This window comes from Gorilla gorilla, chromosome 20, assembly GCF_029281585.2.
Source record: "Gorilla gorilla gorilla isolate KB3781 chromosome 20, NHGRI_mGorGor1-v2.1_pri, whole genome shotgun sequence".
NCBI classification, from domain to species: Eukaryota; Metazoa; Chordata; class Mammalia; order Primates; family Hominidae; genus Gorilla; species Gorilla gorilla.
Window position 1 is genome coordinate 22405582 of NC_073244.2, and position 23643 is coordinate 22429224.

Genomic DNA, 23643 nt, shown 5'->3' on the forward strand with positions numbered 1-23643 from the left:
GAGTGTAGGTCTCGTGTTCAGCCAGGGAGGCAGTCAGGGTGTTGCTCTCAGAGATGCCCCCCTGCCCTGATCCCCTGCCTCCCACTGACCCAGCCCACCTCTGAATCCTCACAGTCCCCAAGCACCCCGTGATGGCTCCAGGTGAGACTCAGGCAGAAAGGACAGCACAGTTTTATTCATGGGAATCTGCAAAGGTGTGGGTGGGTGGCTTGGGTGGGGTCCAAGGCCAAGTGGCTGTGGGTCACTGTGGGTCTGCGCTCAGGGGCTCCACCCACAGCCAAAGTCCGCCCTCTGCATACATGATGACCTCCGGCTTCCTGCGGGGCTCCATATGGTCTGGACAGACACGGAAGCGCAGCAGTGTGAGCGCCAGGACCACTTCATCTCAGCCATTGCAAATGCCTGCCCAATGCAGTTCCTGGTGCGGGGAAGGGACTCTGACTGCACCCAGGACCCGCATCCCGGCCTCATCCCTGGCCCCAGACCCCGAATCAGGCACACACAACTCTGAGTTTTTACACTTAGTCCTCTGGACAACCCTGAGGTAGGTAGTGTTGTCACCATTATATGGTTGGGAAACTGAGGCTCAGAGAGGGGAATTAACTTGCCCAAGTCACACAGCAGAGCTGAGGCTTGAGCCCAAGCAATCTGATCCAGATCCCATGCCTTTGGGGTGGTGTTTGCATCCAGTGGTCTGGCTTTGAATCTCAAGGGTCAAAAGGGATGGCCCTGACCCCGACCCCACCCCAAGATAGGCCAGGGTGGGCTGTGCTGGGAATGGAGGAGGAACCTGTAGGTGAAAGGGTGGGGATTCGCCCTCCCCGTGACACTCTTGGGAGAGTGCCTGGCACACAGTTGGGGAGCGAGGGGGTGGTCTCAGGAAGCATCTGTTGGCCAGGCTGCCTGGGTAGCATCAGGGGACCCAGAATAGAAAGGGAGGGGGCTTCCTGAAGGCAGGGGAAGTGGGTCACAGAGAACACCAACCAGGAGGGGCAGAGAGAGCAGTAGTACGTTTGCAAGGAAGGGAACTAAGGATTCCAAAAAGCCAGCCAGGGAGGGGCAGAGAAGGGAGCTAACTATGCCTGGGACCCCCATATGGGCTTGCATATCCCTGGAGCCTGGCCCAGACTCCAGCCCCATCTGAGACCAGCAGATGGGGGTGGGGGTTCTGAGCATATCACAGACCATTCTTGGAACTACCCAAACCTGTTCTGTGGACCTTTGCCCATAAACTCCAGAGGAGGAAAGGAAAGGAAATCTGGAACTGGGACCATCTGCAACGTCCTCGGTTTTCAACCCCCAAACCCATCACCCCATCCCTGCCTCAGACACAGGCCACCCTTGTCTGGACCCTGCTGAGAAGGGAATAAAAGCCAGAGGTGACCTCTCCTTGCTATTCTCTGGGTCGAAGCGGAAGGGGTCATAGACCTGGAGGTGAGACCAAGAAGGGTTGCTGGGTGAGGTCTCCCAGGTATGCCAGCCTTGGAGAGACAGACAGTTGTGTGTGTCTTGGAGGGAGGTGATGTTGGATTCTCTTGGTCAAAACCCTGCCCCCACCTCTAGGACCCCTAAAATGGACCTTAAAAAGGGGGGGTATAGGGGAGGCAGCACCTCAGGGTCCAGCCACACAGCTGGGTTGTGGTGAGTCTCAAAATTACTGATGAGACAGACAATGCCTGTAGGAGAGAAGGGGGCAGTCAGGACAAGGTCCCCCCGCCTGAGAGGCCCCTCTTCCTACCCAGGAGGTGCCTCCCCATGAGGCTGTGGGCACCTTTGGGGATGACTCAGCCGCCTGGGAGCACAATGTCCTGGGTGCAGCATCGGGAGATGACAGGGACTGGGGGATGCAGCCGCAGGCTGTCCTTAATGCACATGGTCAGGAAGGGCAGCTGGGCCAGGTCATCCCTAAAGAAACACCCAGCCCCAATCACTATCAAGGTAGCAAAGACACAACTGTCCAGTTCTCTGTTTGCAAGTGAGACCTTTTCTCCCTGTAACGAACTCCACATGGAACAAATGTTTGAGGATTAGAAAACCAGAAAAAAAAAATAGAAAGGTTCCAAAGAAAATTTAACCAGGTATTTTAAAAAGACATATTTTTAAAAAAATCAAAATGCCAACTGTAAAATTAAAAAAACAAAATGAATTTGCATAAAAATAAGTATTCTTTGTGACAAGAGAGCAAACTCATAATCCAAATGAATAAGAAACAAAATATACATTCAATGTTTTGCTTGTATTCATCACTGCACTAGAGATACTAGCAAATGCAATTAGACAAGGAAAAAAGAGAATATGTAATTTGAAATGTGGGGTAAATGTATCATTTTGGCAGGCAGTGATTCTGAGTTTTTTAATAGAGTTTAAAATTTGCTTAGATATCTTAGGCATATTTTGTTAAATCCACTCCTAGATACTTTTGTTGCTATGGAAAAATGTGTCACCTTTTATTTGGGTTCAGGGAAATTTATGAATTCATTTGGAATATAGAGATTTCGTGTTTCTTGTTAAATTTAATCCAGGTATTTATTATTATTATTATTATTATTATTATTATTGGCATCTTTTCTTTCATGCTGTTTTCCAGCTGGTTGTTATTTCTACCAAGAAAGACTAATGAATGCATGTAAATTGTGTGCCCAATGAACACAGTACAATGCTAAAAATGGTGTCTCATATCAATAGCAAAATTATTGATCATTTAATAAAAGCTCTTGGGATAACTGGGGAACAGCATGGAAAAAAAGTAAACTTAACCTGGTTCTCACGTCTTATAACAAGATAATGTCCACATGAATCAAGTATTTTAAAAAAAATTTTTTAAAGAAACTTAAAAGCTGTAGGAGAAACCATGGGAATATTATTTTATACTTCCAGATTAAGAAAACCTTATTTTCACACAGGTCCCAGGAGATACACAAGAAGAGAGCAATATGCACTTAAATGAGAAAAGGGCCAGGTGTGGTGGCTCAAGCCTGTAATCCCAGCACTTTGGGAGGCCAAGGCGGGTGGATCACAAGGTCAGGAGTTTGAGGCCAGGCTGGCCAATATGGTGAAACCCCATCTCTACTAAAAATGCAAAAATTAGCCAGGTGTGGTGGCCTGTACCTGTAGTCCCAGCTGCTTGGGAGGCTGAGGCAGGAGAATTGCTTGAACCTGGGAGGTGGAGGTTGCAGTGAGCCAAGCTCATGCCACTGCACTTCAGCCCGGGCAACAGAGTAAGATTCTGTCTCAAAAAAAAAAAAAAAAAAAAAAAGAGAGAAAAGATACAAAGCAGTCCATGCAGTGTATAGTACATTACTATGGAATTTTTTAAAGATGCTAAAAGTAGCTCTGGAAAAATACATAAAAATATAATAACTTAGACAATCTGTGTGCATGTGGAATTTGGGTGGTTTTGGCCATTGGGGTGGGTAAACTTTATAGATTTTGAACCAGTTAAGTGTATTGGTATTAAAAATTTAAATAGCCACACAAAAGGAAGAAATGTCAAGAAAAAGAATTCAGCTCCCTTACTGGGTCATCAGTGTTTATAAAAGTTTTCTAATGGATTCTCTTGTTTCTTTTAAGTACAGAATCAGAATCCCTGTCTGCCAAAATGATACTTTTACCCCCACATTTCGAATTACATACTCTCTTTTTTCCTTGTCTAATTGCATTTGCTAGTATCTCTAGTGCAATGATGAATACAAGCAAAACATTGAATGTATATTTTTTTCTTATTCATTTGGATTATGAGTTTGCTCTCTTGCCACAAAGAATACTTATTTTTATGCAAATTCATTTTCTTTTTTCTTACAGTTGGCATTTTGATTTTTAAAAATATGTCTTTTTAAACTACCTGGTTAAATGTTCTTTGGAACCTTTTTATTTTTTTTTCTGGTTTTCTAATCCTCAAACATTTGTTCCACGTGGAGTTTGTTACAGGGAGACTAGATGGATATCCATTCCACACACTAGGGTAGAATGTGTCACTGCTATGTGAAGTAACCCATTTTCCACATATCAATCATATAGCCAAGTCAACCAATAAAATATATTCAAATCAAGTTTAAAAATCTATCTGATTTTTTGAGGAAGTTGATAAACATACTCTAATTTTTTTCTGAAAAATAAAAGATAACGAAGAGCTAAGTCAATCTGAAAATAAAATTTAAAGAGAAGGAAGTCATTCCACCCAATATTACAAAGTATTACAGGCTGGGCATGGTGGCTCATGCCTGTAATCACAGCATTTGGGGAGGTCAAGGCAGGAGGATCACTTGAGACCAGGAGTTCAATTCAAGCTTGGGAAACAAAGTGAGACCCCAACTTGACAAAATAATTTTTAAAAAATTAGCCAGATGTGATGGTGCAGGCCTATAGTCTGAGCTAGTCAGGAGGCTGAGATGGAGGCTTAAGCCCAGGTATTCGAGGCTACAGTGAGCTATGATTGCTCACCACTGCACTCTAGCCTGGGCGGCAGAGAGAGACCCTGTCTCCAAAAAAGAAAAAATAATGTTAAAAGAACAATTACAAAGTCACACGAATACAAATAGTGTGGCACCATTGCAAAAATAAGAAAATAGACTCATGAAACAGAATGGAGAACTCAGAGACAGACACATGAATAAGCTAAAATGTCACATCTGGTAAAGGGAGTCCCCTAAAACTCTTGGAGAAATGGATGGATTTTCTGGCTGTAGAAGAAAAAAAGTGGAGGAATTTAACTTCATAGAAATTCATCAAAAGTATCCTCCAAAAGTTAAAAGGCAATATTTTGTAACAAAACAGAGAAAACAAGATTAATTTTAATACACATTTGTAAAAGTAAATATTTTTAAAGAATCCAAAAAAAACAGCAAAAAATAAGAAAATCACTTCCATAAAAAGAAAACAAATAACTTATCAACATGTGCAAGAGATGTTCAATCTCACCCTTAATTAGGAAAATGTTCATTAAAAGTAGAAATACAAAGATTGACAAAGATTTAAAATTCAATAGTACAACACTACTTTTGGTAAAGTTACTGGAAAGCCTGTGCCATCAAATCAGCTAATAGAAATGGACTTTCTATCATAATTGAAGTTGTACAGTGCAAATGGTCTTTGATTCTTCAATTCCACTTCACAGAATTTGTCCTGCAGAGATGTCTACACTTGTAAGCAAAGGTCACTGTACACACATGCCAAATGCCTATGGAAACCTTTACATAAGTGTCCAATATAGGAAAGAGCTGAATAAAATGTGAAATACTCAGAAAAAAAATAGCTGTAAGACACACTGTTGAGTGACAAAAACAAGTTATAAAACGTATAGATACGTATATGCAAAAGGGAAAAAGTATATAAATGTATATGAATATTGATGACTCATAGATAATTCATAGATAGAAGATACATTGTAGATGATGATGACTGATGGATGAAACAGAGGAGAGAGAGAGATAAACAGACAATTCTATGGCTCTAGAGACCCACTTGGAGAAAGGGAGGGGATTAAGTGGGGTAGAAGGATTGTCAAGGATAACCCTTGTCTTATCTGTAATATCTCATTTGGTGCAAGAAGAACTTGTTCTCATCATTGTTTTTGTAAAATAATGCTCTTTTTCCATGTGGTATATATACACAATGAAATATCATTCAGCCTTAAAAACACACACAAAAAAAATATCATTTGCCACAACATAGAAGAACCTGAAGGACCTTATGCTAAGTGAAGTAAGACAGGCACAGAAAGACAAACACACATGATCTTACTTATCTGAAATAAGTAAAACTTGATCTAAAATAGTCAAGCTCATAGAAGCAGAGAGTAGAACAGTGGTTACTGGAGGCCAGGGCTGAGGGGAAGGGAGAGGAAATGGTGAGATGTTGGTTAAAGGGTACAAGTTTCAGTTAAAGAGGAATAAGTTCAGATCTATTGGACACAGCATGGTGACTTTAGTTAACAATGTATTATATTACCTAAAAATGCTAAAAAAAAAAAAATTTCAAATGTTCTTACCACAAATATGATAAGTAAATGAGGTGGTGGGTGAGTTCAGTACCTTGATTTAATTATCATAGATTGTATATGTATATCATAATATCACATTCTATAAGTATATATAAATAAAATTTCTCAATTAAAAGTAAAAAACAAACTCATTTCCCAAAACTTGTTAATTGAGAAAATTTTTTTAAATCTCACATATATATGTTGTTTTTTTTTTCCTTTTTTTTTTTTTTTTTTTTTTGAGACAGAGTCTCATTCTGTCACCCAGGCTGGAGTGCAGTGGCATGATCTCAACTCACTGAAATCTCCACCTCCCGAGTTGAAGCGATTCTCATGCCTCAACTTCCTGAATAGCTGGGACTACAGGCATGTGCCAACATGCCTGGCTAATTTTTTCTATTTTTAGTAGAGACACGGTTTCACTGTGTTGGCCAGGCTGGTCTCGAACTCCTGGCCTAAAATGATCTGCCCACCTCAGCCTCCCAAAGTGCTAAGATTACAAGCAGGAGCCACCTTGCCTGGCCTCAGAGATATATTGTTAATGCGCAGATCTGTGTGTATTTTATATACTTTTATTTATGCAGAAAAGGGGAGTGTGTGTTTATATAAATGTGGGCATCAGGATAGCCATTTTCTAGAAGAATGCACAGAAAACTATTGACCACAGTCAACGCTAGGGTGGAGCTTAATAAGGAAGTTCATTTTTATCATAAACTCTTTTGGACACTTTTTTTAACCACGTGCATAATTTTGCTTGAAATCTTGGTTTGATATTCCAGAATATTGATCTGGGCAAAGATTTTCTGTGTAACATCTCAAAAATACAGGCAAAAAAAAAGCAAAAATAGACAAATAGGATTATATCAAGCTAAAAAGCTTCTGTACAGCAAAGGAAACAATTAACAAAGTGAAGAAACAAGCTATAGAATGGCAGAAATTATTTCCAAACTATCCATCTAGCAAGAGATTGATAACTAGAATATATAAGGAGTTCAAACAACTCAATAGTAAAGAAAAAAAACAACAACAATTTAAATAATAATTTAATAATTTAATTTAATAATTTAATAATTTAAAAACGGGCAAAAAATCTGAGTAGACATTTCTCGAAAGATGACATACAAATGGCCAACAGGTAGATGGAAAAAATGCTCAATGTTACTAATCGTCATAAGACATGCAAATTAAAACCACAAGGAGATATCATCTAACCCAGTTAAAATGTCTTTTGTCAAAAAGACAGGCAATAATAGATGCTGGTGAGGATATGGAGAAAGGGGAACTCTCACACACTGTTGGTGGGAATATAAATTAGTACAGCCACTGCAGAGAACAGCATGGAGGTTCCTCAAAAAAACTAAAACTAGAACTACCATATAACCCAGAAATTTCACTACTGCCTATATATCCAAAAGAAAGAAAATCAATATATTGAAAAGGTGCCTGCACTCCCATGTTAATTGCAACACTATTCACAAGAGCCAAAATATGGAATCAAGCTAAGTGCCCATCAGTGAATGAATGGGTAAAGAAAATGTGGCATATCTACACAATGGAATACTATTCAGCCATTAAAAAGGCTGAAATTTTGTTCTTTGCAGCAACATGGATGGAACTGAAGGTCATTGTGGTAAGAAAAATAAGCCAAGCACAGAAAGACAAATATTGCATGGTGTCACTCATATGCAGGAGCTGAAGAAAAATGGATCTTATGAAAATAGAAAGTAGATTGGAAGAGGGAAGGGGGGAGATGAGGAGAAGCTGATTAATAGGTACAAATGTATGGTTTGATAGATGAAATAAAAACTGTTCAAGCTGGGCACGGTGGCTCACGCCTGTAATCGTAGCACTTTGAGAGGCTTAGGTAGGCAGATCACCTGAGGTCAGGAGTTCGAGACCAGCCTGGCCAACATAGTGAAACCCTGTCTCTACTAAAAATACAAAAATTAGCTGGGCATGGTGGTGGCACATGCCTGTAGTCCCAGCTACTAAGGAGGTTGAGGCATGAGAATCACTTGAACCTGGGAGGTGGAAGTTGCAGTGAGCTGAGATCGCGCCAATGGATGCCAGTCTGGGCAACAAGAGTAAAACTCCGTCTCAAAAAAAAAACAAAAAACAAACAAACAAAAAAACAGTACTCAATGGATCAGTGGGGTGACTACAGTTTGATAGTTTGCTGGTCCTCTCCAGTACACCCTCCACAGTAGCCCTAGAAAGATCTTCCTGGTACCAGATCTGACTTTTCCCTCCCCTCCTCAAACGCATCCCTTGGCTCCCCATTGCCCTTGGGTAAAAGCCAAAGTCATTAACATTTTCCCCAAGGCTTCCATAGCCAGCCCCTGCTGCCATCTCCAGTTTCATCATCTCATTATGACCAAATCTCTCGCTCTCTCTCCCCTTCGCCTTCTCTCTGCTCCTTTCTCTCAACCCAGGAGATCTTACTGAGCTAGAGCCACTGTTCCCCAACTGCACCCAAATATCTACTGACCATCATTCAGGGTCTCAACTGAGACACTTTCTATACCCCTGAGTCATGCTTCTCTTACTGTAAAACCCATCCCTGCCCATATGGGCTGGGAGTGTCCTGACCAGGGACAGCTCCCATGTGGGCGGGAAGCACCTGGAAAACAGGTCCCTGGGTTGTGTCCTTCCCAAGGTCTCCAGAGCACAGACAGGTAATGTGAAAAGAACTGGGGGTGGGAATAAGTGTGGGAGCGTTTGCTGAATGAGGACCGGGTGGATGAACAATCCAGGTGTTCTGGACAATAAATGAATGATTTTTACTCTGAGGTCTCCATCATGAATCCCTGGACTGGACATAAGGATGGGAATTAGGGAACAGAAGAGCAAACATTAAGGACGTGAAAATGTTCGAAAAAATATTTCCTGGAGAAAAGGAAGGGTGTGACATTCATTTGCAGAACGTGTGCTAAGTGGCATCATCTCCTCTCACTTATTGTCACTAATTCTCTCAGCAGTCCAGTCTTTCCTTTTTAATTTTCTTTCCCTTATTCCTTCAAATATTTATTTTTCTCCTTTTTTATTTTAATCTATATCTAATATACTTGTTATCTACATGTTGCGTCTCTCTCTCTCTCTCTCTCTCTTATTTTATTTTATTTATTTATTTTTTTTGAGACGGAGTCTCACTCTGTCGCCCAGGCTGGAGTGCAGTGACGTGATCTCGGCTCACTGCAACCTCCGCCCCCTGGGGTCGAGCGATTCTCCTGCCTCAGCCTCCTGAGTAGCTGGGATTACAGGCACCTGCCACCACGCCCGGCTAAATTTTTTGTAGTTTCAGTAGAGATGGGATTTCACTATCTTGGCCAGGCTGGTCTTGAACTCCTGACCTCATGACCTACCTGCCTCAGGCTCCCAAACTGCTGGGATTACAGGCGTGAGCCACCGTGCCCAGCTGCATCTCTATTTCTATTTATTTCAATAGTTTGGGGGGTACAGGTGGTACATGGATAAGTTCTTTCGTGGTGATTTCTGAGGTTTTGGTGCACTCATTACCCAAGCAGCATACACTGTACCTAATATATAATCTTTTCTCCCTAACCCCCTCTCATCCTTGTCCTTGAGTCCCCTAAGTCCATTATATCATCCTTATGCCTGTGAGTAGCATAAATTGAACCCAACATGTAGTTTTTGTCCCTCACCCCCTCCCACCTTCCCTCTTCTGAGTCTCCAGTGCCCATTAAACCACTCTGCATGCCTTTACATACCCATAGCTTAGCTCCCACTTATAAGTGAGAACATACGACATGTGGTTTTCCATTCCTGAGTTGCTTCACTTAGAATAATGGCCTCCAGCTCCAGCCAAGTTGCTGCAAAGCCGTATTTCATTCTGTTTGATGGCTGAGTGGTACTCCATGGTGTACATATATCACATTTTCTATATCCACTCATTGGTTGATGGGCACTTAGGTTGGTTTCATATTTTTGCAAATACAAATTGCGCTGCTAAAAACATGTGTGTACATGTGTCTTTTTCATATATGACTTCTTTTTGGGGGGTAGATACCCAGTAGAGGGATTGCTGGATCAAGTGGTAGTTATACTTTTAGTTCTTTAAGGAATAGTAGCCCAGGTCTTTCTGTCCTAGCAGCCTGCAATCTTTCCCCTGTTAGCCAGGCTGGCCCTGCCTGTGGTCCTCTGCTTCTATTCCCAGTAAGCAAAAGTGGCAGAATTGACAAAACAACTTCCCCACTTCCCACTTGGGGAGCAGAGCCAATGAGAGGGCCTCAGGAACTGGCCAGAAGAACCTGCACTCATCATTCAATCTCTTTAGGCTCGTGATCCTTCAGAAGCTTTTGCACCTCCTGCCAGCAGTGCTCCTGGTATTCTGGGTGCCTTGCAAGGTTGTATAGGACCCAGGAGAGGCCACTGGCCGTGGTGTCATGACCTGAGGGGCAGCAAGACAGGCTTGAGTCTCTGGGCTGCTTCAGCACCAGAGGGTGGACAGCGTCCATGCATCTAGGTCCTCAGGAGGATGGTGGGGTTGGGGGAAGGATGGGCTGAATGGAGTGATGCCGGGTTCATCTCCCACATCCCTGGGATGGAGAGGCCCCTGTCCCTACTGTAGTCCCACACTGGGACACTCACCCTCAAACATGAAGGTGTCAGCTTCTGCTCTTATTTCCTCATCAGACAACTCCTTCCAATCTTCATCCTGATGAGAAGGCAAGACACACACACACACACACACACAGAGATCACACTAGCTCTGAGGGATCCTCAGTTTAAAGTCAGACAATCTCTGAAGACCCCTCCTTCCAGAATCCCAAGCCCACCCTGCATGCCTAGATGTCTCTTGATCACCATCACCAGAGCCCCCAACCCACAGGCTTCCTCCCTGGCCTCCTTGTCTCTTCTTTTGTCCCTAGTGGGAGGACTCAATGACCTATGAATATTTTCATATTTCTGCATGATGAGAACTTTCTAAGAAAAAGTTCCTGGCAACCTGGGTTACAGGATAATTGGCAATTTGCTTTGCAAGTTAGAGATTAAGTATTGCTCCAAAAATATTTGCTCACATTCTAGAGTGCCAAATCCATAGACTCTTATCTTATGTCCCCTAGAGATATTTGGGTTGTAAGTCTACAGACTATGGCATCTCACTAAAGAGGATTTGTTTATGCTCCAGAACAAAATACTTTCTTCTCCCTGCATTCCCCACCTGTGTGTCTCTTTCTTTCTCTTTCTCTCTCACTAGAGCAAAGAAATAGAAGATATGCCAAGACTCAAAATGTAGGGCACCTCTCCTAGGGTGCAAACTCTGTTGCACATAAAGGTAAAAACATTGCATTCTCCTTGGAGGAATTTGATTTGGGAATGGAGAGCCAGTGCCACAATCCTACTCTGGCTGCTAGTATTGCTGTGAGCAATAAATGGGCTGCTCTGATCCAAGTGTTTAATGCATCTGTCACAATAGACATATACATAGAAAGACATAGCCATAGACACAGACACATAGACAAAGGCAAGGCATGGATAGAGATACAGACAAAGACATAGGCATGGATATAGATACTGACAAAGACATAGGCATAGAGAAATATGTAGACATAGAAATAGACAAAGGTATACATAGAGAATAACATAGACATAGACATAAAAAAGACATAGGCATAGAGAAAGACATAGACAGACAATGACGAATACACAGATGTAAACAAAGATATCAACATAGACATAGTCATAGACAGACATAGACAAAGAGAAAGACACAGATATAGAAACAGACACAGGCACACAAATACACATAGACATAGAAAAAGACTCAGACACAGAAAAAGGCAAAAAGATAGAGATAGACACAGATATACACATAGATATTGGCATGAACAAAGCTATAAACATAGACAGAGACGTAAACAAAAGCATAAACACAGAAAAGACACAAAGACATAGACAAATACAGACCAAGACAAAGACATAGAAAAAGACACAATACAGACCAAGACAAAGACATAGAAAAGACACAAAGACATAGACATAAAAAAGACACGGGCAAAGATATAGACATAAACACACATAAAGATATAGACATAAACACACAAAAAGGCAAAGATGCAGACATGGGCAAAGACAAAGACATAGTCATACAGACACATAGTCATACTCAGACACAGACTCAGACATAGACAGTGACATATACAGGACATAGACATAGATATAGATGTAGATGTATAGATAAAAATGTGACACGCTGGCTTATTAATTTGTAAATAGAGTAAAATATCAGACTTGTCAGTTTCACACCTAGAGGTCCCCTGCTATTTGTGTCCCACTCAGTCATCTCTAAAACCTATCTCTGACCTGTCCCTCCCCTGCTCAAGCAATTTCCAATGCTCCCCAGTGCCCTCTGGATCACATCCAAGTTCTTTGATCTGACATTTGACATGAAGCTCCCTTCTACTTTTTGCATTCAGATCCCAGAGAACCCCACCTTGCCCAGCAGGAGCATATCAATGAAGTCCAAATTCTTGGACTTGACCTTTACTTGGTGGAAATAATCAACACCCTGGCTAGTAAGGGTGTGGCGCTGCTCCTGGATGATAGCTTCTGTGAAGTCATGCACCAGGCAGCAGGCCCTGCGGAAGCGCCATCCGCTGGGGATGAGATAATACAGAAAGTCCATGTGCAGATGGAGGTAAGGAAGTTGTTGAGAACTGGAATAAAAGTGATTCTTGCTATGCTTTAGCAAAGAGATTGACAGCACTTTGCTTCTGCCCTGCCCTGCCACCAGGGAACTGAGCTCCAAGATGGTGGCAATATATTGACTGGGCTTCCTGCAGGATAAGGGCAGAAAGGGAGGCAACAACTTAACACACCTGAAGCCACAGGAGCATCTCCCACCAGCATCCAGGAGCTACCTCCTATAGGAAACACAGTATCCAAAAACAGATGCCCCCACAGTTACAGAGTGAGGATCAGCCATGAGATTGACTCTCCAAACTCTCTTATCTCCCTGATTTCCATCTCTATGAGCTTCTTCCATGCCCCTGGGCACTCAGACCACAGCTTGAACATCATGCTCTTATTCGCTCTCCCCTGCCCCCAGTATAGAGTTCTGTCCCTTCTCCTTCCTGAAACTATCCACAAAGCTGAGACTTCCTGCTCTTCCAGCTGGTCTGAAGTCCATGCCCCACCCTAGTATCCTTGCATCCAATGTCAACTCCATGCAACATCTACATTACAGTCAGTCCCCCACAGAGCTCAGCTCTGACCATGCCCATCAGCTCAAACCCCTTCAAGGGCTCCCTAGAAACCCCATGATAGCATTTATACCAGTCATTTAGACTATGACATAACCCCTCCAGGCACTTCTGGTTGTCCCGATGAGGTAGGCACTTCTGGTTGCAGGACCCCAACCTACTTCTTTGGATTCATGGCTCAAGTTCTCAGTCCCCGAGCAAAGACTCACTCCTGACAATGGCTGTCAAAGCTGAAGACACATTTCTGCAGACTGTCCAAGGTCATGAGGCTGGTGTGCTCAAACATGTCAAGAGGGGCACTGCCCTCTGAGGCCAGGAGCTGCCACTTGGCCTAGCCAGAGAAGGGGACACAGCTGGGGCTGGTCCCTAGCTCCTTTGAGTCCTTCCCCAAGCCCAACCATCAAGATGGACTTCCCCAAAGCCAACCTCTTTGTCTTCTCCCCAGGAACCCCTCCCCACGGAGGACCAGGTTGTGTTGGGAACAACAACTGTTACTATTAAGAGACGAAGACCCAAGACGGGGGTTCAGGAGAACTTGGATTCATGTCCCACCCTTGCATGCCCTTGGTCAACGCATTAACCTCCCTTCACCTGTCAAATCTTCAGAAACAGTTGAGATGATGTACCTTGGTGCCACATAAACAAGGTTAGAAATCCTGCTCCACTATTCCAACCTCGATTATTAGCTAGGTAAACTTGGGCAAGCTCCCTAATCTCTTAGACCCACTGCTTCATCATCTACACTGAGGCAGAAATAATCTCTTATTCACAGAGTTGTTAAAAGTAAATTAGTCAAGATATACTTTTATCATGGAGTGGGAACATGGCATTTTTTCTGGCCAATAGGGTGCATACTCAACAAATGTTATATTTCCTCACCTGCATTGTTATAAATTGATTACAAGAATTTATTACACTACCCCTATGTTGGGAGAGGTAGTCCTCCATGTGCCCTGAGTATCCTTTCTGGGTATGCCAAGAATGTAAGACACTGATATTCTTAACTGGAGCCATTTCTGAGAGTTGTGTTTGCAGAGAACAGCCTTGAGGGATGAGGTAATGACTCCCTTTTGACACTTATCAGGCTTGCTATAAAAGCAGATCTCCTAAGCCTACTGCTCCATCCCTGTAATGCAATATACTATGTCAGCAAGCATCAGTAGAAGCCCTCTTGTGTTGCCCAATGGGATTTGGGTGGCTTGGGGAAAAAAGCAAACCAACAAGAAACACATGCTCCTTGCTGTGCTATGAGTAATAAATCATGCTTTGTCTCTTACCCACAAATCTCATGTCTTCTGGCAGAATCCATGAAACCATAACAAGCTAACTTACCAATTTGCAATTTTTAAAAAAATTCTAGACTGGTTTTCGTATTTTTTTGGTGGAGACGGGGTTTCGCTGTGTTGGCTGGGCTGGTCTCCAGCTCCTAACCGCGAGTGATCTGCCAGCCTCGGCCTCCCGAGGTGCCGGGATTGCAGACAGAGTCTGGTTAACTCAGTGCTCAATGGTGCCCAGGCTGGAGTGCAGTGGCGTGATCTCGGCCCGCTACAACCACCTCCCAGCCGCCTGCCTTGGCCTCCCAAAGTGCCGAGATTGCAGCCTCTGCCCGGCTGCCGCCCCGTCTGGGAAGTGAGGAGCGTCTCCGCCTGGCCGCCCATCGTCCGGGATGTGAGGAGCCCCTCTGCCTGGCTGCCCAGTCTGGAAAGTGAGGAGCGTCTCTGCCCGGCCGCCATCCCATCTAGGAAACAAGGAGCGCCTCTTCCCGGCCGCCATCACATCTGGGAAGTGAGGAGCCTCTCTGCCCGGCCGCCCATCGTCTGAGATGTGGGGAGCACCTCTGCCCTGCCGCCCAGTCCGGGATGTGAGGAGTGTCTCTGCCCGGCCGCCCTGTCTGAGAAGTGAGGAGACCCTCTGCCTAGCAACCGCCCCGTCTGAGAAGTGAGGAGCCCCTCCGCCCGGCAGCCACCCCGTCTGGGAAGTGAGGAGCCCCTCCGCCCAGCAGCCACCCCGTCTGGGAAGTGAGGAGCGTCTCCGCCCGGCAGCCACCTCGTCCGGGAGGGAGGTGGGGGGGTCAGCCCCCCACCCGGCCAGCCACCCCGTCCGGGAGGGAGGTGGAGGGATCAGCCCCCCGCCCGGCCAGCCACCCTGTCCGGGAGGTGAGGGGCGCCTCTGCCCGGCCACCCCTACTGGGAAGTGAGGAGCCCCTCTGCCCGGCCAGCCGCTCCGTCCGGGAGGGAGGTGGGGGGGTCAGCCCCCCGCCCGGCCAGCCAACCCGTCCAGGAGGGAGGTGGGGGGGGTCAGTCCCCCGCCCGGCCAGTCGCCCCGTCCGGGAGGGAGGTGGGGGGGTTAGCCCACCGCCCAGCCTGCCGCCCTGTCCGGGAGGGAGGTGGAGGTTCGGCCCCCCGCCTGGCCGGCCACCCGGTCCGAGAGGTGAGGGGCGCCTCTGCCCGGCCGCCCCTACTGGGAAGTGAGGAGCCCCTCTGCCCGGCCAGCCGCTCTGTCCGGGAGGGAGGTGGGGGGGTCAGCCCCCCGCCCGGCCAGCCACCCCGTCCGGAAGGGAGGTGGGGGGGTCAGCCCCCCGCCTGGCCAGCCGCCCCGTCCGGGAGGTGAGGGGCACCTCTGCCCGGCCGCCCCTACTGGGAAGTGAGGAGCCCCCCCGCCCGGCCAGCCGCCCCGTCCGGGAGGGAGGTGGGGGGGTCAGCCCCCCGCCCGGCCAGCCGCCCTGTCCGGGAGGTGAGGGGCGCCTCTGCCCGGCCGCCCCTACTGGGAAGTGAGGAGCCCCTCAGCCCGGCCAGCCGCCCCGTCCGGGAGGGAGGTGGGGGGGTCAGCCCCCCGCCTGGCCAGCCGCCCCGTCCGGGAGGTGAGGGGCGCCTCTGCCCGGCCGCCCCTACTGGGAAGTGAGGAGCCCCTCAGCCCGGCCAGCCGCCCCGTCCGGGAGGGAGGTGGGGGGGTCAGCCCACCGCCCAGCCTGCCGCCCTGTCCGGGAGGGAGGTGGGGAGTCAGCCCCCCGCCTGGCCAGCCGCCCTGTCCGGGAGGGAGGTGGGGGGGTCAGCCCACCGCCCAGCCTGCCGCCCTGTCCGGGAGGGAGGTGGGGGTTCGGCCCCCCGCCTGGCCAGCCGCCCCATCCGGGAGGTGAGGGGCGCCTCTGCCCGGCCGCCCCTACTGGGAAGTGAGGAGCCCCTCTGCCCGGCCACCACCCCGTCTTGGAGGTGTACCCAACAGCTCATTGAGAACGGGCCATGATGACAATGGCGGTTTTGTGGAATGGAAAGGGGGGAAAGGTGGGGAAAAGATTGAGAAATCGGATGGTTGCCGTGTCTGTGTAGAAAGAGGTAGACATGGGAGACTTTTCATTTTGTTCTGTACTAAGAAAAAATTCTTCTGCCTTGGGATCCTGTTGATCTGTGACCCTACCCCCAACCCTGTGCTCTCTGAAACATGTGCTGTATCCACTCAGGGTGGAATGGATTAAGGGCGGTGCAAGATGTGCTTTGTTAAACAGATGCTTGAAGGCAGCATGCTCGTTAAGAGCCATCACCACTCCCTAATCTCAAGTACCCAGGGACACAAACACTGTGGAAGGCCGCAGGGTCCTCTGCCTAGGAAAACCAGAGAACTTTGTTCACTTGCTTATCTGCTGACCTTCCCTCCACTATAGTCCTGTAACCCTACCAAATCCCCCTCTGCGAGAAACACCCAAGAATGATCAATAAAAAAAAAAAAAAAAAAGAAAAAACAAACAAACAAAAAAAAAAAATTCTAGAGATGTCACAAAGCCCTTGCCCAAATTCTTCATTTGCCCCCCATATCCATACCCTTTGAAATGTGATTTTTTTCAGTGACTTCCATTAAGAGACCAAGCATTTTTTACTACCCACCACTTTTTGATTCTCTGTTGGACTTTTGGCTTTCTCTGACAAAATACAATGTGAAATTGATGAGGTAATAACTAATGAATCTAACCTGCCTCGTCTCACTCCCCGGAACCGTGTCTGCCATGTGAACCATGGGGTGCCTTCTGGAGGGATAGAATCTCTGGAGGAAAGTCCAGGAGTCCCAGCTGAGGACATCTGTGTCAATTTGAAGCCAGACAAAACCCAAACATTTGAGAGAACTGAGCCAAGACCAGCAAAGCTGCCTACCTGACCCACAGCTTCTCATGTGCCATGAATATCCCTTGCACATCCAGAAGAACCCACTGATATGGTTTGGCTGTGTCCCCACCCAAACTTCAACTATAGTTCCCATAATCCCTATTTGTCTTGGGAGATACCTGGTGGGAGGCAATTTAATCCTGGTGGTGATTACCTTCATGGTGTTCTCATGGTAGTGAGGGAGTTCTCACAAGATCTGATGGTTTTATAAAGGGCTTTTCCCCCTTTTGCTCAGCACTTCCTCTTGCTGCTGCCATGTGAAGAAGGACGTGTTTGCTTCCCCTTCCACCATGATTGTAAGTTTCCTGAGGCCTTTCCAGCCCTGCAGAACTGTGAGTCAATTGAACCTCTTTCTTTTATAAATTACCCAGTCTTGGGTATGTCTTTATTAGCAGCATGAGAATGGACTAATATAGTAAATTGGTAGAGTGAGGTGCTGCTGTTAACATACCCAAAAATGTGGAAGTGACTTTGAAACTGGGTAACAGGCAGAGGTTGGAACAGTTTGGAGGGCTCAGAAGAAGACAGGAAAATGTGGGAAAGTTTGGAACTTCCTAGAGACTTGTTGAATGGCTTTGACCAAAATACTGATAGTGGTATGGAAAATGAAGTCCAGGCTAAGGTGGTCTCAGATGGAGGTGAGGAAGTTGTTGAGAACTGGAATAAAGGTGATTCTTGCTATGCTTTAGCAAAGAGATTGGCAGCACCTTGCTTCTGCCCTAGAGATCTGTGAAACTTTGAACTTGAGAAAGATGATTTAGGGTATCTGGCAGAAGAAATTTCTAAGCATCAAAGCATTCAAGAAGAAGCAGAGAAAAAAGTTTGAAAAATTTTCAGCCTGATGATGCAATAGAAAAGAAAAACCCATTTTCTGGGGAGAAATTCAAGCCTGCTGCAGAAATTCACAGAAGTAACAAGGAGCCAAATGTTAATCACCAAGACAATGGGGAAAATTACTCCAGGGCATGTCAGAGACCTTAGTGGCAGCCCCTCCCATCACAGGCCCAGAGTCCTAGGAGGAAAAAAATGGTTACTTGGGCCAGGCCCAGGGCCCCTTTGCTGTATGCAACCTAAGGACTTGGTGTCCTGCATCCCAGCTGCTCCAGCCATGGCAAGTGGCCAAGGTACAGCTTGGGCCATGACTTCAGAGGATGCAAGTCCCAAGCTTTGGCAGCTTCCACGTGGCATTGAGCCTGTGGGTGCACAGAAGTCAAGAATTGAGGTTTAGGAACCTCGGCCTAGATTTCAGAGGATGTACGGAAATGCCTGATATTCAGGCAGAAGTTTGCTGCAAGGGTGAGGCCCTCATGGAGAACCTCTGGTAGGGCTATATGGAAGGGAAATGTGGGGTGCAAGCCCCCACACGTAGTCCCTACTGCGGCACTACCTAGTGGAGCTGTGAGAAGAGGGCCACTCAACATCCCAAAATGGTAGATCCACTGACGGCTTGCACTGTGCACCTGGAAAAGCAACTGACACTCAACACCAGTTTGTGAAAGCAGCTAGAAGGGGGCTTGTACCCTGCAAAGCCACAGGAGTGGAGCTGCCCAAGGTCATGGGAGCCCACCTCTTGTATCAGCATGAACTGATTGTGAGACATGGAGTCAAAGGAGTTCATTTTGGAACTTTAAGGTTTAATGACTCCCCTACTTCATTTTGGACTTGCATGGGGCTAGTAGCCCTTTTGTTTTGGACAAGTTCTCCCATTTGGAATGTTGTATTTACCAAATGTCTGTACCCCCATTGTATCTAGGAAGTAACTAACTTGTTTTTGATTCTACAGGCTCATAGGAGGAAAGAAATTGCCTCATCTCAGATGAAACTTTACACTGTGGACTTTTGAGTTAATGCTGAGATGAATTAAGACTTTGAGGAACTGTTTGGAAGGTGTGATTGGTGTTGAAGTGTGAGGACACGAGATTTAGGAGGGGGCAGGGATAGAAGATGTGGTTTGGCTGTGTCCCCACCCAAATCTCATATTCATTTGTAGCTCCCATAATTCCCAAGTGCCATGGAAGGGACCAAGTGGAAGATAATTGAATCATGGGGGGTGAGTCTTTCCCATGCTGTTCTCATGATAGTGAATAAGCCTCTCAAGATCTGATGGTTTTAAAAAGGGGGAGTTCCCCTGCATACACTCTCTTGCCTGCCACCATGTAAGACATGACTTTGCTTCTCATTCACCTTTCACCATGATAGTGAGGCCTCCCCATCCGTGTGGAACTGTGAGTCAGTTAAACCTCTTTCCTTTTTAAAGTACTCAGTCTCAGGTATGTCTTTAGTAGCAGCATGAGAACAGACTAATATACCAGCCACCTGTCTCATAGACTTGATAGCAATCATAAAACCTTATTGTCTTAAACCAATGAGTTCTCAAGTTGTTTCTTACTCAGCAACAGCTACTATACAATTGTCATCATGACCCTCTTGAGTTTACAAGAGGAAATATAGAAACAGACACTTTCTGGGCACCTACTATGCACCAGGGACATGACTCCATTACATCAACTTGACCATCTTTTAAGTAGGGATTATTATACCCATTTTACAGCTGAGGAAACCAAAGCTCAGAGAGGAAAAGCAATGCCGAATGCCACCCAGCAGAGCCAAAATTCCAGACCAGATCTGTCTGTGGTGCCTCCACCCCAAGGCTGCAGCTGGAACTCTGGGTTCAAAGAATTCACGTGCATGATATTCACGCCGTCAGTGAAAAACTTCATATAGGGCTTCAGCATGTTGAAATGGAAGGTGGGCATCAGCATCTGACGGTGGCGGCTCCATTTGTCACCGGCATTTACCAGGAGCCCATCCCCTAGTAGAGGCAGTCAAGGGCCATGGGCAAGGATATCTCCCTCTTCTTACCCATCCCCCAAGGTTTTTCCCACCCTTGTTCACCTAAAGGTACTCACCCAGCCAGGGCTTCAGGAACTTGTAGAAGGCCTCGTCTTTTGGTGCAATGGTGGCTGACATGAATGAGGACCATCAGAAACCATGGAGAAGGGTGAGGGAGGGACTTTGGGTGTGGGGTGAGGCTCCAAGCCAGAGACCACACTTACTCCCTCAAAGCGCAGCATAGTAGGAACAAGTGACATGGCCCCGATATGTGTTAACATGTCCTGACATGGTCACAAAATACACAACAAGCCCTAGCCTGATATGCTGTGCTCTAACAAGGATCTTAGACACTCTGAAATGACCTTAGCATGCCCTATAGGCAGGCCCCGGTTAGGATTCAGATTTAAATATGGTCCCTTTAATATCCCAGAAATAGCCCATGTCTGGTCCCAAATGTTCCGTAGTCATGACTCAAATATACCCTGAAGACTGTCTCAAACAATACTCAAACAATGTCTCAGAATGTTTACAAACATACCCTGGATCCCAGACTTGAGGCACATCCCTGGGATCATATGGAGATGGTTATGTCTAGGGCTCAGCTGTGGCCAAGAGTATTTGGGGTATGTGGGGTCTGTCTGAGATTCTGTCTGAGATAGTCTTTTTCTTCTGCTGGTGACGTCTGGGCCATGTTTGGGATGCGCCTCATGTTTGGGCAAGGGTAGGGCTCCAGGCTGGGGTGGCGTCTCCTACTGGAGATTCCTAGGGCCTGGAGCAGGAGGGCAATGAGCATATAGTGGCAAAAACCACAGGATGGGGTAGAAGGAACCGACCCACAGAGGTGAATGTCATGAAAATAGCAGTCCAGATCCTCCACCAACTGCATGTCCTCCTCATTGTTCTGGGCTTGGGGACATGCAAGGTGATGCCAGACCTGGCAGGAGGTCTTGAATTCTAATGTTGCCCATTGCATCACTTCATCCCCCACTTTAAAACATTCCTACTCATTGTTAGAAACCCAGCTCCAGCAACTTCTCTTCCAGAAAGCCTTCCAGCCTGCCCCAGCAGAGACCAGGTTCTCCTCTGGGCTGTCCCAGCCCATCTCCTTCTGGACCATTCCTGACCCCATGACTTTGGGAATGTCTCTGCCCAGATCCATCTCCTCAAGCTTGGGAGATCCTTCCAGGACAGAGCCTTGGGTTGAGGCCTCATGGGGCTCCAGTAGTGCACAGAACACAGGGGTGGTGGGGGGATGGCAGTAGTGGGAGGAGACGCTGAGATGGGGGTTGGTGAATACATGAAGGAAAGAGAAGATGGCTGAGGGTGAAGCAAGAAGGAAGGGTCTGGATACTGCAGGGGCCACACAGAAGCTTGGGGAAGGAGGGGCTTGCAGGCCTCAGATGCACCACAGCATTCACCACCAGGTGTTTCAGATGGTACCTGAGGCATTGATGACAGACCGGATGATGTTGGGGCGGCACAACCTGATGATGGGAGTAACGGGGTTCATCCAGATCTTAAAGCTCTGGGGGTAAGTGGCCACCAGCTGAGTCAGAACTCTCATGCCCTCCTTTATGTGGGTGACCTGCAAGCAAGGCAGGGGCCTGTAATCCCAGCTACTTGGGATGCTGAGACACAAGAATCTCTTGAACCCAGGAGGCGGAGGTTGCAGTGAGCTGAGATCACACTACTGCCCTCCAGCCTGGGCAACACAGCAAGACTCCGTCTCAAAAAAAAAAAAGGAAAGAAAAGAAAAGGAGGCCATCCTAGCACCATGCATGGGGTCCAGTTCTTTGGATAAGTATGCCACTGGGCAATGTCATGACCCTATAACTTGAGTCAGAACTCCTATAGCCATTTCTTTTTGTTCGTGAACATATAGAAAGAAAGGCTTAGTTATGTCTGGTAGTCCTAAAGCTGGGGACCAAGTTAAAACTTCCTTGATCTGTTCAAATGCTATTTCTTGATTAGTCTTCTAAAGGAGGGGCTGTTTTTCTCCTTTCTTTGTGGCTTCGTATAATGGTTTAGCCATTAATGAAAAATTTGGAATCCAAATATGGCAAAATCCTGCTGCCTCTAAAAAATATCTTATTTGACGCCGGGTGGTTGGGGTTGGGAGTGCACAAATGGCCTGCTTCTGTTTATAGCCAAGCTGGTGTTCTCTGTGGCTTACTATGAAACTTAGATATTTAACTTTTTCATGGCAAATTTGGGCTTTCTTTCTAGATACTTTATAACTTGCTTTCCATAAAAGATGGAGGAGGTCCTGGGTTCCTTGGTAATAATCCTCTCGGGTTGGGGCTGCCAAAAGAAGGTCGTCCACGTACTGAAACAAGGCACAGTTATCATTTGGCAGGGTATAGGCCTTGAGGTTTGAGGCCAGTGCTTCCTCAAAGATTGTAAGAGAGTTTTTGAACCCTTGTGGGAGCTTAGTCCAGGTGAGCTGTGTAGCTTCCTTGTCCTATTGAAATGCAAAAATGGGCTGACTAACTGGTGCCAGTCAGATACAGAAGAAGGCATCTTTTAAGTCTAAGACTGTAAACCAAGTGGCAACTTGCTGGAATAAGTCCCATTAAAGTACATATGTTTGGTACTACTAGGTGGATAGCCACTGTGGCCCTGTTTCTAGCCCGCAAGTCTTGCACTGGTCTATACACATCAGACCCTGGTCCTGGTGTCGGCTTTCGTACTGGCAAAAGTGGAGTATTCCGGGGAGACTGGCATCGGACTAAGATCCTATGTTTATAGAGCCAGTCTAAATGCTTACAAATGCCTCAAATAGCCTCTCAGGGGACCGGGTACTGACGAACTCGAACCAGAGTTGCTCCTGGTTTCAGTTTAACTACTACTGGTGGATGATTTACAGCCAGCCTAGGTGGGTTATCTTCAGCCTATACCTTAGGAATTTTATTAACTAGTCCAAATAATAATTTTTCTTCTTTCCGTGTATGAAGCTGCACTGGCGCCTGCATTTTCTTTCTATGAAGTCTCCATTCCTCAGCCTGTGGAATGGTAAGGGTTAACACTATGGCTTTTGGGTGAGTCAGATTGAAAGTCATATCTTTTTGCAGCCTAAAAATAATCTGTGCCTGCAGTTTTTGAAGTAGGTCTCTTCTTAACAAGGGAACTGGACAAGTTGGGAGGTATAGGAATTCATGCTAGACTTCTCGTCTTCCTATAACACACCTCCTTGACTGACTAAATGGCCTCTTCTCTGAGACCCCAGCAGCTCCTGCAATAGTTGTATAGTTCTTGGATAGTGGCCCTATGGGTCAAGTTACTACAGAGTGTTCAGCCTCAGCATCTACAATAAAGTTCATCAATTGGCCTCCAACTTTTAATGTGACCACAGGCCCCTGGAGGCCTAATGAGAAGGAACCTGGTCTGTCTTAATCCTCACATCCTTCAGCTCCTGCCAGCCCAATCAGGTCAGTATCTGGTTCCTCTAAGGTAC

The 23643-nt window shown here is 46.3% G+C and overlaps 1 pseudogene; it reads right to left on the reverse strand.

Moving 5' to 3' along the window:
- Positions 1-241: 241 nt before the first annotated feature.
- LOC101136503 (cytochrome P450 4F2-like) lies at positions 242-22913 on the reverse strand (annotated as a pseudogene).
- Positions 22914-23643: the final 730 nt, after the last annotated feature.